Consider the following 16330-nt stretch of genomic DNA (forward strand, 5'->3'; position numbering starts at 1 on the left):
CATTATGGTTTGTAGTGAAACAGGCAATTTTCCTCCAAGCACCTTCCTTGCTCCTTTATTCCTCTCTATTTTAAGCAACTTTCAGATGAGAACAATGTCAGACTGACAGCTCTGGAGACCAGAGTATTTCAGGGAGAGGAGCCAAGCACAACTCCCTTCCTCTACTAACAGCTAAGGCGAGCACCGTACTGCAAGAAACTGCATGCTCTTTCAGTTGGCATTAGTCACTGAAAGTCCCTGTTCACCAAAGTAATGTGCTGGGCAGGTACAAGATCAAATCTACCTACTCAAATTGCCTCTAGGGTCCAGGACTCGTATACTAGTCTAGAGGGACAAATCACACTGGTCAAGAGTTTGCTCTCCATTCCCACACAGTCTCATACATCTGCAGAGGATGAACAGAGGTGGTCTTAGAATCACAGAATGGTTTGAGTTGGAAGGGAAGACAACATAGTTCCAAACCCCCTGCCATGGGCAGGGATAGCTCACACCAGATCAAGCTGCCCAGGGCCCCATCCAACCTGGCCTCAAACACCTCCGGGGATGGGGCATCCACAGCTTCTCTGGACAGCCTGTGCCAGTGCCTGAACACCCTCATAGTGAAGGATTTATTCCCAATATCCAATCTAAATCTACCCTTGTTTAGTTTAAGGCCATCACCTCTTGTCCTATCACCCCTTCCTCTGATGGAATCCCTCTCCAGCTCTCCTGCAGGCCCCCTTCAAGTACTGGGAGGTCACAATGGCGTCTCCATGGGGCCTTCTCTTCTCCAGACTGAACAAGCCCAACTCTCTCAGCCTCTCTTCAGAGGAGAGATGCTTCAGCCCTCTGAGAATCCTTGTGGCCTACTCTGGAGTCATTCCAACAGCTCCATGGCCTTCTTACGTTAAATTTGTTCACCGAAGGATGGTGAAGAGAGTTACTTCACAGATTATTCTTTTGAGATCTAACTAACAACAGACATTCAATTTAAAATCTGTCCCAGAATTTGAGCCTAAAAGGACTACTTACAGAAAAGCTCCAAGTAATATCATAATTATTGTATTTTTTACTGGAGTCTACAAAACTTAACAGGAACACGGCTCCAGTTTGTATCTCTTCCTGAAATTCAGTTTAATCTTTACTGTTTTGTGAAGTAAAAAACCAAACTTCACATACACAGCTGAAAAAAGCCACCACTTTTCTCCCAAATCTGGAACATGTGCTTTAATTCAACAGATTCAAAACCATTTTTGAATGACTTTTGTCTTGCATTAGCATACACTCACAAAGACACAATGCTACCTGAGAGTTGACCCTAGCTGCTCCTTCAGAACAGGCTTACAGACAATGAGAACAGGAGCACATTAAAAAGCAGAAGTGTATTTCATTATTTACAAGCATTATTAAGTGCCAGTACAAGATGATAAAAAAAATCAGTAAATCAGACAACCAAAACCCAGTGTAACACTAAGTGATAAAACCAGCCTTTAAAACCTTGATTTCCAGGCCAAACCCCGTTTTAGGATTGTTAAAAGCAGTCAAACAGCTGGCAGAAGCTAAGATGTGCATGGTGACCAATGGCTGCTTTAGTTCACCAATATCCATCACACCAGTTGATTAGCTATAGTCTGCATTAGTCATTTATAAAGGAGAAATAAAGCCGTTGTAATAGAATATGGCTTGCAGGATCGATACTTCCTGCTAAGGAAATAAGTGTTTTGACAACACCTCGACATATATTTCTTTCCAGACCTCTGTCCCCATCCTGCTACTTAGGTGGCAGCAGGAAATGCTTAACCTTGCTTTTCAGAGATCCTGAAAACCCCATAAAACCAGCCATGACAGGTAAGCTGTGCAGGGGGCTCTAAGAGAGAGCAGCGCTCAGGACGCTGCCAGTGTGGCTTGCACACTGTAATGGAGCTTGGCACTGGGAAGCCCGTATGGGGTCACCCGGTCTCCTCTATACTCAGTGCAAAGCATCAGAGGATGCAAACCCTGGAAATTCCGAGTGTGCCAGAAGCAGACCATTTTCCCTGTGAAATTACCTAGCGTGGACCTGAAAGGAAGGAGGCGATAGCTTTATCTCCTTCGTTTACCCACAGAGCGGCAAACAGAGCGCACATCAGCCATCCGAAGCCTCACAGCCCCAGCACTGCAGAGAGCCTAGCAGGAAGGAAGAATTATGGTGGATATGGTGTCGCAAACATAACCATCCCTACTGGGTTATTAAAAAATAAAAACCCTTAGTTTTCATCATACATGTTGCAGCTTTCTAGTCACGCACTCGCAAATTGGCCTTATGTCCATACAGAAAAACAGAGGCGTAAGAGACCAAGCACCTACATGAAAAGCACAATTCAAGACCGTGGGGATTGCTGAGATACAGCAGAGCAGTGAATGAGTAAACCAGACCCATTTGCTCAGCCTTTCTCACTGGCAGCAGCTGTTCGCTGCCTGCCAATAGCTTTTCCTTTGACTTTGAGAACGGCCCTATCAGCCTGTTCCAAGTCGAGCATAAAAAGTTTATCACCAGGTAGTTTTACAGTAAGGCAACTTGTGCTTTCTTTCGCAGTGTTTTAGTAAGTGCAGCAAGCAGAGGCAGCTGCAGGGCAGAAACATTAACAGCAAGGGATTTTCGTGCTTCTGTGAGGAAACCCCTATTCAAATATATGCTAAAATGCAGCACTGTCAGAAATCCCCGCGCCATTTCTAGCCACTGTCAGTGTTTGTACCTCCACAGACAGCACCGCAGAGAGTAAAATCACCTGGAAGGGGATGCTCGGGTCCCCTCTGGGGCTGCATCCTGAGGCAACTCGGCCTCTGTTGGGGCTCGTTTAAGTGATTCAAGTGACGTGGCTTCCACCTCGTCCTGCCGGGGATTATCCCACAATCTAGCAGATCTCGCTAGCTGGAAGTGCTTCTGGATTTCAGCCTGGATTTTCTGGGCTCAGAAATGCCTAGTCACACTGCTTGGACCACCCAAACCAGCTCCTCTCCAGACTTGGATATTTCAGTACAGGATTGGCAGTTTTAGCATCACCCTCTTCTTTTCCCCTCTTCTCTCTCATTCAGACAAACCATTCGTATGTAATTCTTAATCTCTCCTCTCTAGCGTATTAATCACTTTCGTTGCAGCTGTCTGAATTCTCTGCAATTTGCCAAAGTCTTTCTGGTAATGACAGACTCATGCACACATGAACTTTGTATCTCCTAAAGCTCTGTCTGATAAAAGACACAGACCATTATGCACGCACACAGAAACATGCCAGACGTTTTCCAAATTCATTCTTTTTATAGAAAGAGCTTAACTCCTCTCAGGCAGGAAGTAAAAGGCATTTGTCTTCCTAAGTCCCCTAGCAGAGGTGGAAAAGTAACATACTGTACTTCTTTCAGATAAATAACTAACTGGCTCCCAACTGCTTTCCACTACTGCTCATTCTGTCTCGCAAAGGCAGTGTATTTATTGATGCCTTCCTTTTCCAGGTCTCTAAGGAAGCCTGTGTGGAAACTTCATGTTCTGGTTTTCAGAAACTGCTCAACTCGCCTTGGTTCAGCTAGCTGCTTAAGGACATCTCACACTTGTCCCTCACACTCTCCCTGGGCTCCTTTTTGCTATGAAAACCAGATGGGGAACGGGTAACAGATATGAATAAGGAAAGATACACATAAGGAAAGCTTACTCAACACTACCTTTCTTTAGCATTTTAGAAGCTCAGGTTGCTGATGGATAACAAAATATGGCAGAGAAAGACGCTGCCTTACCCCAGGGTAGAGCTTGGGCCACCTCAATGTGGAATTATATCTCTGCACCACCAGATGATCTTGAGCAAGCGTACCATTGGTCTCTGTGCAGCAGCCCCCTTTTCCCCACATGAGCTTCTACACAGTGTACACTCTAAACGTTTAATCCTGAATGCTTTAAGGGCTGAAAGATATCCAGCAACCACCAAGTATCGTGCAAGATTAACTTCCCAGCTATAGTTCAGGGTCAAGTATACGACAAAGACCTTGATTTTGCAGACAGAGAAATTCACGTGACTTCAAGTTTCATTTAATGCAACAAGAACAGCAAAAAGAATGGGGGAAAAGAGCACGTGCCATGCCCAAATGCCCTTTCAACTGAAAACTCATTCACCGCAGGGCAGGGCAGAGGGAGAAAAGCCTTCGCAGGTTGATGGCCCTTAACTGCAGGCAAGTCCTCTGCTCTAGCAAGATGACTCCCAACGTCTAGCATCAGAAATCATTTATTCCTCACAAATGTCCAGGGCACGTTCCCAGCAACAGAATTGGAAAAAAAAAAATGAGGCAGCCACTGAAAATCTTACTGTTTATTTCACTTTCCTCATCTACTTGTAAGCTTACAGTATCCAACAGGCATTTTTATTCAAAAGTTAGAAGAAGTGAGCCAAAACTCTTCATCTCTTGCTCGTTTCATATGAACAAAGCGTGTACATGCAAATATCCCGAGCATAAAGAGAAACTCTTAAAGTCATTATCACATTATTTGTACCCCGAAGCGAGTCATAATTTGTATGCACCCTGCCAAGTACTTTCTGTCAAAGCTGAAGTAATTATTAGGATGTATGAAAGCAGGTGTCACTTCTGGCAAGTTGTAAGATGGCTTTATATTCTCAGTTGCGATGGGATAAAAATGATCCCTAAAAAGAGCGTAGCAGGCCATTACTTTACATCCAGTATCTATGTGAAACTAACAGTTGCTGCTTGTACTTTGGTGTTGGGTTTTCTTTTTTTTTTTTCCTCCTTGGGATTTTAATTAAAGATTCGAGCTGCTGAAAGACAAAAACTAAAAATATGTGCAAAAATCAATCCCATTTTGCATAATTTCTGTTCGGTTTCATAACCAACTGTCAAGCCATCTGACCCTGATTTGCATGCGCTATAAGGCAGGCAGCCGAACTCGCTTCCACATCCCCGTCCCCGCTCACTCCCACACGCGAACCTCCGGCTTCTCACAGGAATCTGTGCTGCAGCACTTCAGGACAGAGGGGACGCTGACTGTTATGATTATGGGGCCAAAGCGTTTCCAACTTAGGTGCCTACATTTAAACACCAAACTCCATGTTTAGGCATCTGAACGAGCAGCTACTGTTTCAAAGGTGCTGGGCACCCGGCATGTCCCTATTTGTTTCTGTCAAACTTGCCAAGAAGAACATCTGCTTTTAATTAATTCTCGGAGAGCTGCAGGTACACAGGAACTTTGAAAACCATCCCACTGACTTCAGTCCCTAAAGACACATCCAGGTGCCTACCTCTAGGCAGTCAACTTTTAAAACGCTGAAAAAGGAAAACCAGTACTGTTGTGTGTGTATATATATATATTTCACATACAGATAAAGCCAAAGTCTTTGGATTCACGTCCCATACTTGACATACGCCGTGATGTAGAAGCAAGCAGATATGAATTTGCTGGAAAGCAGCGTTTCATGTTGCAACTGGAATTGTAGGTTGTTAATAATTAACAAAATTGTAGTATTCATGGGAACTTTCTTCCAAAGTTGCTCCTCTTCCTTGGGTAAGCAACCAAACTAGCCCCCCAAAGCAGCTGCACCATGCAAAGGCTTTAGGGAAACTGGAAATTTACTAGTGTATTTATTATGTAAGTTTATTTTATCTTTCTTTCATTCAGACAGACACCCACATTCTTGACAGTGTAGAGCTTGAAAAGTTGTTGGTTTTTTTTTTTTTTTTTAATTTAAAAACTGCAAACAGAAGAAAAGCACAGGCTACCACCTGCCTCTGCATATCTTCAGAGCGTGCATTTGTGCTTCTGTGCACGATGCAACCGACTACCCCAAAAGAATAAGACACAAACGCAGCAGCAATATTCTGCCCTGCAACAGGGCTCCAACTCAAAAGGCAACAACATGAGAATGCATGTCTGCACGTGCATAAAATGCTGTCCTGAACCACAGACCAAGGACGACTCAGTCAATGGAAAGTTACTGCTCTGGGCCTGCCCTATTTCTTACTGAGACCTACCAGGTAAGTGCATGCTCCTATGTGCAAATGTTGTCAATGCGCAAGATGACAGTGATGCTTCAGATTTATAAAAAACCTCACAAACTAGGTTTACAGTATATACACAACACCCGGTTAGTTTGTACCTGTGCAGTGGAAAGGTTGGTATTTCCACACCTGAACCCACGGAGTTTCACATGCTGCACTATGGCTCCAACTGAGCTGCCACAGGCACAAAAAAACCCAACACTGTCACCACTGTTATTTTGTTTGTTCAAAGCCTCAGATTCCAATCTGGCAAGAAAAGGAGAGAAAAAAATATGCCCAGGGAAATCCAGAAGCAGTTCTACACTAGCCTTATATAAAGAGGACAAAAAACAAGCCAGACCTGCTGTCCCCTTGTGAAGGTCTGGCTCCTGGCAGGACTGGATTAGGACAATGACCATGGCCACCCTTGGACCCACCCTGACTACAGCATCACCAAGAAGACTAGCTTTGCCTTACCAGGCCAGCTGTTTCCCTTCTCTGTCATTTCAAAACTTCTGCTGTCACATGTTTATTTGTCACATATTAGGCTTGGGAGGGCATTAGGCAAAGTGAGCCATCACTCAGTAGAACAGGTTTCAGCTGTGTGTCAGACTACTACGCCATCCTTCACGGCAAGCATTAGCTGGACACCTCCTCTCCAACTCCATTCTAACTTCATCAAAACACTTTCTTCAGTGCACAGGATAATATCATAGAATCACAGAATCACCAAGGTTGGAAATAGACCTCCAAGATCATCCAGTTCAACTGTCCACCTATCGCCAATATTTCCCACTAAAACTTGTCCCCCAGTACAACACCTAAACAGTTCTTGAACACCTCCAGGGATGGTGACTCCACCACCTCCCCAGGCAGCCCGTTCCAGTGCCTGACCACTGTTTTGGAGAACAAGCTTTTCCTGTTCCTTTAAGACCTAAATGGAAAGTATCTATCCAAAACAAATGTTCCGGTGAGAAACCCTGAACTGCCGAACACTTGGACAAAGCAGGTGAGATGACATACGCATGCCTACCTCCGCAGCCCCACATCAGAGAGAGAACATGGCAGTGGCTCCTACACCATGCTGGGATGAGTAAATGCACTGTGTATATAATACACTGTATTATAATACAATGAATGTTTTAGAGAGGTGAATGCATTTAAGAAAAGCTCTGTGACACCGGGATCAGAGTACCCTGAGGAAGTCCTGCTGCTGAGAGGCACAGCACACAGATACCACCACAGTGCTACTCGGGGCACTTATGCAAGTGCTACAGCCACCACTTCTCAAGCCACAGACAGAAGCGCCCGTGTTTCACACTACAGTATCCTGTCACACGGGCACAGCCTTGAGAAACACCCAGTGTTTCTCATCCAGAGCATGACAAAAATCCATCAATTTCATTTTGCTGCCAGCAGGAAGTACCAAGGTGCTGCCAACAGGACAAGAATTATCTCCCTTACCCAGGGTAAGCTGAAGGGTGCAGAATACAACTGCAAGCACAACCCTATTTTCACTGCACCTTCCTAGCCTGGAAACACTCAGAGCAGCCGCTTTGAAGGGGTTAATCCACCCACTGCAGTATTTCTGGTAATGACTCACAAAATCCCACACAATTCTGATACCATTTTCTTGATAAAACTATGCATTTGGCTCGTTAAAAAAGAAGAAAAAGAAGAAGAAAGAAAAAACGAAGACAAAACCCTAGTAGTTGTTGTTGGTAGCAAGGCGGTGGTGCACAAAGCCAACAGGCATCGAGTGGTACCAGCACAAAGCTGATCTCCATGCACAGACCCTTTGCAGACAGGCAGTGGAAAGGCAGGCTCTTCATCCTGTCACCAATAATTTGCATTGCTGTATGTTGGGACTTACACAGATGTTCGCTTAATGTCTTGCATATGGACAGCAAAAGGAGCATTCATTTCAAGAGTGACGTGATTGTCTGCGTGGTAAGGATAATAAGGGAAAACCCTCAACGTGCATCCAATGATACAGCTAAACGAGAAGCCAAACTGTTCCCAAACGAAAGGGCTTCTCGTGTAGTCAAGGACAAAATTGAGACAAGATTTAATAGCAGTCTTTTTTCCTCTCATTTAAAAACCTGAATTAAATTCTACTCAAGCATCTTACGACGATATTCAGGAGCGCATACCAGAGCATCGCAGCGTTCACTCACCACCACAGAACATTCACTGCATTCGCTCTGAAAAAAAATGTTCAACTATTTATAGAGAAGCCAAGGGAGAGAAAAAAAAATAAAAAAGAAGATGCTTGCTGGGATTTTTTTTTTTTTTTTTTTGGCAGACTTCACTTGAAAGCAGCCAAACTCCCTTCTGCTTCTGTAAGGCAAAGGAACAGAGTGCTGGGTGCGCTGAGGTCACAGGAAGAGAGCACTTAAGCTTGTGCTTAAATGTGGGACAGCACTGTACCAGTTGCTTGGTCCTGCAGCTACCAAACTATTGCCTTAGGAGAAATAATACTTAAATACTGCCTGGAGGAGAGATGCTTTCCGGAGGCGTTCCTTGTAAGACTCCACAGCCTACTGCAGATTAATGCCCAACGTTTTGTCCACTTGAAGGGATTCAGGATCCATGAGAACACCCAGAACTCCATTCAAGTGCACAGCACCCTGGAGGAGGAGCGGTCACACTGCACCAACAGGCTTGCTGTGAGATGGCTTGGGAAGAGATGCTGGACCATAATCACCCTTGTGACAAAAAAAAAAAAAGCGCATAGAGAAATCTGTATTTGGATCACTTTCGCAGTAGAAAAGAAAAAACAAATATGAAATAACTGGTTTGTGGAAACATGCGGCGTGTGAAGGCCAATACCAATAACTTCAAATTCATTTATTTTTCTTTGATTTTTTCAATTTAATACCCTGAACAAATTCCTGAAAAGAAATAAAATTTATAAGAGAAAAAAAGCAGGTGAAGCCATTTCAGAAGTACTTTTTACCCACATTTAAAAAATGTCTCTCCAAAGTAAGACAGATCGTAAGGGGCTCTGAGAGTGAGTTTCCATGTCATCCTTCCTATAATAGCATTATTATCACCAGACACCAGGCTGGATGTGGCTCTGGGCAGTCTTGTTTGGTGGTTGGCAATCCTGCACATAGCAGGGGGGTTGAAACTCAATGACCATTGTGGTCCTTTTCAACCCAGGCCATTCTATGATTCTGTGATACGTCCCTACCTTTCTTCTCAGTTGGGCAAAAGAACAAGTTTTAAGAGCTGCCACTGGTTCAATTAATTCAGAGACTGAAACTGCACTGTCAGCTGACTGTAACATCACCCTATTGCTCTCGTGATCTGAGCACCCTGAGCACAAAAACTCTACGTTATCTCCTCCTCATCCTGATGTTTTCTATACCAAAGAGCAAAAGTCAATGCAAGACTGTAGAAGGCGGTCACTTTGGAAAGTTGAGCAGCACCACCAAGCAAAACTGTTAACCTTATTTTGGCAAGGTGAAAGATTCGTATAACACTTTTTCCTCCTACTACACGTATTTACTCTAAAAAATCAATTTCCTTTGCTGCTACTTATTGCTGCATGTTGTTCAGTGGTTCTGAGAAACTGCATGGAAAATCACAACGTTGCACTTGTCAAATTGACCCTACAGGGTCATGCCATGAGTACGTGCTTCATCCCAGGAAGCAAGTCTGCCAAAGTCACGCTGTGCATATCATCACTAAACCCACGAGGAAATGCAAATTTGCCTGTATCATAGCTTATTTGCATAGCTTTCCATTCGTTTTGTACAACCTTTTTACAAAACGCCAATTTACTTCACTTTCCTACAGCTTACTGCCAGCGTGAGGTATTTACAGCTTTCATGCAAGGCATATTCAGCAGTTAAAACATTAAGAGACGTAATTAAATGCATTTTGGAATTACAACATTGCCTTTGAGATGACAACCCAAGGCACGGGACTTTGAGACACAGAAGTGCCAATAACCCTTTGTAAAGGTGCAGAACCCTCCCTCTCACATGCTCAAGAGCCGCACAGCTTTTCCTATTTTGTATCTGATCTGCAAAAGCAGAAATATTTGCTTGCAAACTATGAAGGGCCTGAATCCAGTTACTGAGTACACATTTCACTCACACTGCTATCAGAATGGATGGCTGCCAGTTCAGTGTCTTGGCCGGCATTCAAACACGCTGATTGCTGAGCCTCCTTGGATTCCGAGCTCACAATTTCAGAAAAAAAAAAAAAAAAAGGAAGGAAGAAAGAAAGAAAGAAAGAAAATAATCCCTGAACATGAAACAAAAAACCCTCCACAAACATTTTTGAGATGCTACTGGGCTGATTTTCCCCCCTCTCTCTTTTGTCAATTCAGTTTCTGGAAATGGGCACGAACAAGCAGCTTTCTCTGCAAGGAAAGCAGAGAGGGAGTTTGGACTTCATGCAGCTACGATACAATAAACGTTAGATTTGACATAGCCAAGCAATTTCCACACGTGCAACAAGGTCAGCCTTCATTCAAGTCAGCAATGGAGGAAAAGATCTGTTTATGGTTTTATATCTTAACTTGGAAAATAAGAAAGAAATGCTTCTGCAACTTCTGTCAAAACGGGGTGAGAGAGCACAGAGAGACCGTCTGCCTTACACAACGCCTTTTTTCCTTTTGTTTCCCTCATTGCTCACTACCAAACCTCAGCAGATGCAAAGGCAAGCCCCTGGAAGCCCTGTGCTCCCACTCCCCCACCTTTGGTGGCATTTCTAGGAGTGCCCAGCTGCGTGCAGGCCCTGCTTTCCCTGCATGGCAGCAGATGCTTTGGGTCAGGCTGCTCAGACACTGCAAAGGAGCTTGACAGGTGGTTGTTAATAGCCTCTACAAGGCATTTGGGAGGGCAGCCTGGCAGCGCAGCATCCTTTATTGTGACAGCTTAATAAGCCAAGTGGAGGCAGTTCAGTGCATTTTCTAAGACTCTAAATGGAAGTGACCAAACTCCAAACTGGATGGCCATATACATATAGCCTATAGCCAACACAATAAACAGCATACACCTTCCTTTAGCATCTGTACAACTTATGGACAAGCAGACCTGGTCCTGCCAGGTCAGTCTGGAAATAGCTGTGCTCTTTGCAAGATTACCTCCACATGTTATCACACCTCTTAATGCAATCAGGTATATCTACTCAATGATAATTGCTTGGGCTAATTATTAGAAAATTCAATTTATGCTCATCTGCCTGAGGGGAAGAGAGCATAAAATTAACTCGATGTATTTATTTAACTTTTTACAGCATTATTATTATTATTTAAAACTTATGACAGTACTGTGCCCAGAGGCCTCAGCTGGGATCAGGATGCCACCACACGTACACAAATATCCACCCAGTTTGATATCCAGGCACAAGCCCTGCAAACTTTTAGACAAGAACTTCCCACAGACTGGGAGCAAGGCCATGGAAATTAAAGGTCTATTAGTCTTTATGGAAATGAAGCAAGGGCATTAAGCCACCACATCCTGATACACGCTGGCAGACCACACCCAAAAGGCCCCTATTTTAGAATAAAGTGCCATTTTCTGTCACTTTTGTTTTTTTTCATTAAATATTTAGATATAAAAAAACCTCCTACCTAATGCTGCCTTTTCTTGCTTCTATCTTAGAACAGTGACCATCATCCATCCAGTGAATGCAAAAATGTGCAGGGAGACATCCTGGCCCCAGGGACACTAGATTTATGTCAATAACCACACTGGGCAATTGTAAGAATGTTTTACTCTATATGCATTCTGTGTAGCAATTCAATTTTTCCTTGCGGCGAACTTTGAAGGATTTATGTCTGAGAAAAGCAGCTAACAGTTCCACTTGCCCTCATTTCTGGACATCCGAACTCCAACATTTATAGGTTACCATTTGGACCACCCACCATCCTTGCATAAGTTGATCTTTTTACTTATATTCAAGCATGGTTTTTCAGATCTAATCTAGTTCAAGAATTGAACTGGTCAGATAATATTATCAATATTATCATATTAATCAATATACTGTCACTATTTTAACTGAGAATCAAATATTTCACAATATCAAATCAAAAGTAGGGGAAATTGCACCTTAAACTCTCCTGAGAACTGGCTGTACTTACACGAAACATGCAAAAGAGAGCAGAAGAAAATGCTGAGAAAGGGAATTACGCCTCCAGGCATTACTAGAAGGGCACGAGAATTAGAAGAACATTAGAATTAGAAGACCATCTCTTCCTCAGGTTCTTCACTGATGGTTTAGAAAAGAGCCATCCATCCATACGTTCTCTGTGTTTGCTGAGGCTAAAGGGCAGCACCTATATGCAAGCACGGTCTAACCTCCGGGAACCTTCAGAGACTCCTCAGCTCAGAGCAAATGAGGTGTTAGCAATACACTCCATTCCCTGTTCTTCTCTTCACCACAAAAAGAGCTGAGATTAGCCCATAAAAAGAAAAAATGGAAACACTGATTAAATACTCACTTCAGTGGGCTGTGCTGACAATCTCCTTTCAGTAGAGCAGTTCAGGAAGGGTGAACGCAGGCAAACTCACACTTAAGGCTGGTCCTCCACAGCTGACACCTCTCTGTGCTCAAACACCAAAAAGACCTTGGAACAGATCTAACCCCCAAACTCACACACTGGCATAGCAGGTGGGGGAAGAACTTCTCCAGAACCGCAGGGTTTTGTTTGAAAATGTAAGGTGGGATAATGTCTTCTGCTACCCTTCCACATTCGTCTGCTTCAATGTGAGCTGCAGTTCAGTGGAGCTGCTTCAAGGTCCCACAAAATATGTCAAGGCTTCTACATGTAACTGCATCCTTGCAGCACAAAATGAAACAGAGGCAGATGAAAGAAAAAGAAACCATCTTTTAGCCACACAAATTCTGTGTATTTTGCATATCGCTCCTAACACACACTGGCAGCCCACACCAAAAAGGCTCCTGTTTTGGAAGAAAGTGACATTTGAGTCACTTTTGTTTTTATCATTAGATAGGAAGACATCAAACACCACCTCCTCCCTAAAATGCCACTCAAGGCTTTACTGCGCTGCCATCCTTGCAAGACTGGGTGCCTCTCCCATCCTGAACTCAGGACAGGAACATAAGGAACAGGACTAGGACATGCTGCCTCTGCAACCAGCAGAAAACCCTGGCGTTGCTTGCTGTTACCCATCCCTCTTTCACTCCACCATCTTCTGGTGAAGAAGAAGCACCTGAACTACCAGTTTTTACCCTGCAGGTCACGCTTTGCCCATGCTAGTCTCACCAGTGAGGTAACTTCGGATACACTTGTCAGGGAGATGAACTTCTCAAGAAAGGGAAACTTACTGCTCTAAGCATTTCAGACCTTTTGATGGTTGGCTCTATCCTTTTTAATTCCAAAACCAACAACAACATCCATTCTTTGACAACAGGCCTTTATCAAGCTTAAAAAAAATAATAATTCAAACTAACCTGCTTACTTCAAAGCTATGATCATAATTTTAGCTGGCACATCATGAACAAAATGGTCTAGAACTAACCTCAAACAGTCATCTGGAGAAAAACAACATATTTTCCCATGTCATCACCACTATAGCACATACTAACCACAACTATTCAGCCTGTCAATTTTCAGTTTATATTATGATAACTTTACCTAAAAGCGTTTCGTGGTTCAAAAACAGCAAGTGCAACGCCAAGGAAACGTTTGCTGAACTGACAAGCATGGCAGGGCTCGTGTCAGGAATAAGCTTTCTGTAAAGCAGGAAGTAAAGTAAAAACAAATTTCACTGGGGACCAGGGACTTCTCAGAAATTCCCCACAACACTAACACAAGTTGCTTTAATCCCAAATAATCATGGTAGACTGGGAGAAATGAATCCTACTTCAGTTGTGACCCTTCCATAAAAATCTTTAATAACTGTGGTGAGCAGGAAAAGGAACACATTTTTTTTCTCCATTTCCATAAATAGGAAGGTTTTTCACGTTCACTGAGTATCTAAGAGAAGTAGAAAAGCAGGAGAGAGGCACAAGGACTTTGCCAAACACACTTTCAGGCATGTAATCCCCATGATTCACAAGGAACCAAGCATACGTAGGCTTCGGTTACTTTCCTTATTTTAAGGAGGATAAAGGCAAAACTCTCGTGAACAATTGTTGTGGTTCAAATTCTATGCTTAGAACTCCAGACTATGACAATCGTAACCCCACATTCAGGCCTCAAGCTACTCTACTGCTTTATGTCACCCCCGCTGAAGCAAATGAGAAGTCACCGCATCACCACCAGATGTGGGGCAAGGAAAAGATGGTCATGACTGCTTTAGCTGGACGTCTAGGTAAGAACAGCAAACCAAGCAGCAGAAGAAAACAAAAAGCACACCTTGAGGAGTCTATGAAAACACTCGGCAACTTACAGTAGTACTCTACTGATTTGTTGGGTCACTGGGGCGCGATGCAGGTCTCTACATAAATAATTGGAGGCTTTCCTTATGCAGTTTGTATGAACAATCTGAACCACTCTGTTCTGACTGCACCTTCCCCGTCCCTTCTCCGAAAGGCTGCGACTTTCTAAGGTGCAGCTGAGACACATCAGGGCAGCATTACATCTGTGGATAAAGGGGAATGCATGTCCTCTACGTGGTTTTGGCAGGAAACACAGTGAAGGTGACTCACAAGATGTCCCCAAGGCCAGCTGATTTCAATACTGGGCTGCTCGTAGGCCTGTGCTCTGAGAAGACAGTAAAAAAAAAGGCAGGAATGAGGCAAAACAGGTAGAAGCCCTGCAACTGAGCTTGTATTTATTTCAGAAGCGATGCCTGGTTATCAAACTGCAGTGCCCCACACCCAGACTTATAAAGTCTGAGCATTGTAAGTTTGAGCAGATCTTCCATGATCTCACGGGGAGTCTGAGATAGACTGCATCCAGCACTCACAAAACACAAAGCTGCGTTCCTCCACTGCTCTGACAGCAATTTATGTCAGTGAATGTACCGCTGCTAATGTGCACTGAGCTCCCACTCCAGATGCCAAAGCCATGCTCTGCACAAAGCCTGAACTGTGTGGTACTCAGGCACAGCTTGCTATTAGCTGTATTTTCCCCCACCTCATGGAAGTTTTAAGGGAGTCACTAGGAGAAAAGCAGGAGCATTGTAAGATGTGCCTAACCAACCACTCAATAAACTAACCTCACTTTTTTATGTAAGTACTGCAACTCAGCAGTTCTACTATGGGATCCCAGAAAGCATGAGACGTTCTTAATTTAGCAAGAACAACTGCATACTATGTCAACGACTGAAAATCTCAGCGTACAGCAGAAAATGTTTTGAGTCAACAGACTGAAAAGCAAGGCTGCTGGATTAGGTTTTTTTTACAGTGTTTGACATTCTCAAGAAGAGATTTAAAAAGATGTAGTATCAGATACGAAATCCTACTTCTGTGCTCGAAGCTTCCATTACTTTCAGACTGTGCAATATGCTTTTGTTTTGGTTTTTTTTTTTCCCAGTATGAAAAATATGCTTTACAGTTGAGGCTTCATCAGTTTCACAGCACTAAAATGTATGCCTAACTGAAAATCAGTAAAGCCTACTGAAAACAAAAAGAGGCTGCTGAGAAGGTAAATATGCCCTGATGTGCTGTCCTGAATAGGAATCAGACTTAAGTATGCAACTGGGTGTCTCTAAAATAGGTCTTCTAATAAGCACAGAACACAACATAACCTTGCGTATCAAGTAATAGAAAAAGCTTTCTGTCTTGCAGAGAATGACAGCAGAGAAAAACTGGAGGCCTTTGGGCATAAGATTTGATTGCTTTATTAGAAGGAATATTAACATATAAGGGCCAAGGATAAAGACCAACCACAAAAGGAATGAGTCAGGGAAGCTGTTCCAGATGGAAGAGCCATGGGGGATGTGACTCCATCAACTACTGTGGAAATAAAGAAGGAAGAAAACTTAGTATTGAAGAAGCATACAAAAGGAAAATAATACAGAAATCTGAGTAGTAGTAGGAAATGAAAGGCAGAACGATGAGAGGGAGCCTCCAGAAATTCTGAAGTGCAGGAACATCAATCAGCCAGAACAATGACGTTTCAGTTGTTTTGCCTTGGATAAACACAAGTAGCTCCGAGTTTCAGTGCCTGTCCAGAGCACATTAACTCTCCTTTGGACAAGACGTGGGCTTTGACAGACCACATGGACAGCTTTGCATGAGACTTCCAGAATCAGCATGCTGAAAGGATAGATGCACAGCAGTATCCCACTGCTGCTGTTGATATGTCCCAACAACATAACTGAAAAGGATGGGATTATGTCAGATGGTGTCTCAGGCAGCGTTAAGACTAATGGGAAATTTTAAAAAGCAGAAATTAGGCTGAGGATGGCAT

The 16330-nt window shown here is 43.4% G+C and overlaps 1 protein-coding gene and 1 non-coding gene across 10 annotated transcripts in view; both read right to left on the reverse strand.

Annotated features, from left to right (window-relative positions):
- LOC121106455 (ataxin 1) overlaps window positions 1–16330 on the reverse strand; it is a 206756-nt gene that overhangs the window by 56380 nt on the left and 134046 nt on the right. The window contains exon 5 of one of the 9 annotated variants that reach the window (XM_046933599.1): window positions 661–14677. The exons of the other annotated variants lie outside the window; for them this stretch is intronic. The gene's annotated coding sequence lies outside the window, so the exon portion shown is untranslated. The remainder of the gene's footprint in view (window positions 1–660; window positions 14678–16330) is intronic. 9 annotated transcript variants of the gene reach the window in all.
- MIR1747 (microRNA 1747) lies at window positions 8546–8622 on the reverse strand. The gene has a single exon (NR_035246.1). It is a non-coding gene; the product is annotated as a microRNA 1747 (primary transcript).

The sequence above is a fragment of the Gallus gallus genome, chromosome 2, assembly GCF_016699485.2.
Source record: "Gallus gallus isolate bGalGal1 chromosome 2, bGalGal1.mat.broiler.GRCg7b, whole genome shotgun sequence".
In the NCBI taxonomy this organism is placed as follows: Eukaryota; Metazoa; Chordata; class Aves; order Galliformes; family Phasianidae; genus Gallus; species Gallus gallus.